Genomic DNA, 2500 nt, shown 5'->3' with positions numbered 1-2500 from the left:
TACCGTAACCTAACCTATGTCGTACCGTAACCTAACCTATGTCGTACCGTAACCTAACCTATGTCGTACCGTAACCTAACCTATGTCGTACCGTAACCTAACCTATGTCGTACCGTAACCTAACCTATGTCGTACCGTAACCTAACCTATGTCGTACCTTAACCTAACCTATGTCGTACCTTAACCTAACCTATGTCGTACCTTAACCTAACCTATGTCGTACCTTAACCTAACCTATGTCGTACCTTAACCTAACCTATGTCGTACCTTAACCTAACCTATATTGCGCCTTAACCTAACCTATATTGCGCCTTAACCTAACCTATATTGCGCCTCAATGTAACCTATATTGCGCCTCAATGTAACCTATATTGCGCCTCAATGTAACCTATATTGCGCCTCAATGTAACCTATATTGCGCCTCAATGTAACCTATATTGCGCCTCAATGTAACCTATATTGCGCCTCAATGTAACCTATATTGCGCCTCAATGTAACCTATATTGCGCCTCAATGTAACCTATATTGCGCCTCAATGTAACCTATATTGCGCCTCAATGTAACCTATATTGCGCCGCAATGTAACCTATATTGCGCCGCAATGTAACCTATATTGCGCCGCAATGTAACCTATATTGCGCCGTAACCCAACACACGTTGGGCCTTAACCCAACACACGTTGGGCCTTAACCCAACACACGTTGGGCCTTAACCCAACACACGTTGGGCCTTAACCCAACACACGTTGGGCCTTAACCCAACACACGTTGGGCCTTAACCCAACACACGTTGGGCCTTAACCCAACACACGTTGGGCCTTAACCCAACACACGTTGGGCCTTAACCCAACACACGTTGGGCCTTAACCCAACACACGTTGGGCCTTAACCCAACACACGTTGGGCCTTAACCCAACACACGTTGGGCCTTAACCCAACACACGTTGGGCCTTAACCCAACACACGTTGGGCCTTAACCCAACACACGTTGGGCCTTAACCCAACACACGTTGGGCCTTAACCCAACACACGTTGGGCCTTAACCCAACACACGTTGGGCCTTAACCCAACACACGTTGGGCCTTAACCCAACACACGTTGGGCCTTAACCCAACACATGTTGGGCCTTAACCTGCTCTGTAATTGTCATACGACGCGTTAAATTAGTGTAGTGTTGCCTAACTGCAACCCCCGCAACATAGTTTGCTACTCGCACTGCCCGGTCCGCAGTGTATCGCTTCATGTTAAACACCTTGCAGCTATACACTGTAATGTGGATGGCAGCAGGACGTACATGCTCAATGCCCTTTGCAGTTGTTCATTGGCATTTGCAGTTGTTCATTGGCATTTGCAGTTGTTCATTGGCATTCGCATGGCGAAGCACTTAGCCTACGCTGTGGTACGGCCTGTGTCAACTGTCCGCTGATGTTGTACGTCCAAATCACACACTGTACTGCACATTGGTCCTCATGTACTGAATGATACATCGTGGTACATGTGACCGTACAACGACTGCGCCAACAACGGCGAACCATGCGGTCCAAATGTTGTGCACTCAGCTACGTGTCGTCTCCCTATAAGAGCTGGATTGCAGTGTGGTATGCCCTGGATGGCGATCAGCATGAGCCGTCTGTTGATGTAGTGGCGCGTGTTGTCAGACGTAGTCGTCTCTTCTCACACACCGTGATAGCATGGTGCACTGCGTTCCACATCTGCGACATGCGACAGAGGCCGGTTGACAGTCGTTCGCGCAATGGACATCGCATACGTACGGGGGCCACCTTCCACGTGTTCGCGAAGCGTGCACATGTTGTTGCGTGTATGTGGGCAGACATAGTGTGTCGTGACACCTGACACAGGCATGCAACAATCGTTGAATTTGCAAATGGCGATGGACGCCTACGTTTGCTGGTGACGTTACGCAAATGAACAACTGGTAAACCGTTGTGGTGCGGTTGTTCTCGCTAGAGGTGAATCAGTGATGGCGACGATCGGTTGAGCTACCAACCGGTTGTTCCAGCGATACCCACCATGCCCACGAACGTGAATGGCATCTGGGTGTGAAGCGATACGCGGCGGTGGCTGGGTGGGACCGTCCCCGGCCGGTGAGGGGGGGCCTCCCGGCGTGCTGGCCGCGCGGTGCGTGGGCGCACGCGCTACAGCCGGCTGGTGGGGGCGGCCAGTGGCAGGCGCGCCGGCCGACGGAGGCGGCAGGCGGCGCAGCTGCGCGCCGGCGCACCCTGCACGCGGCGCCGTGCGGCCAAAGTAGGTCCTCGCGGGCCCGGTGCGAAGCGCGGTGGACATCTGCAGTGTGCTGGTCCGATTGAGGACTGTGTGCGCTGAGGATGCGCCGCCGCCCGGCGCTCGGCGCCGCGACGCCGTCTGCTGCTCGGTCGCCTCTGCGGTTCTCGCAGGTGGTTTGTATCGCAGCTGTGCGGACGTGTTGGCGCGTGCGCTGTGCTGGGAGAGTTCGCTTCGGCACCCAAGTGGGGCTTTTGTCC

The sequence above is a fragment of the Schistocerca americana genome, unplaced genomic scaffold (genome assembly GCF_021461395.2).
Source record: "Schistocerca americana isolate TAMUIC-IGC-003095 unplaced genomic scaffold, iqSchAmer2.1 HiC_scaffold_47, whole genome shotgun sequence".
In the NCBI taxonomy this organism is placed as follows: domain Eukaryota; kingdom Metazoa; phylum Arthropoda; class Insecta; order Orthoptera; family Acrididae; genus Schistocerca; species Schistocerca americana.
This window is presented reverse-complemented; position numbering follows the sequence as displayed.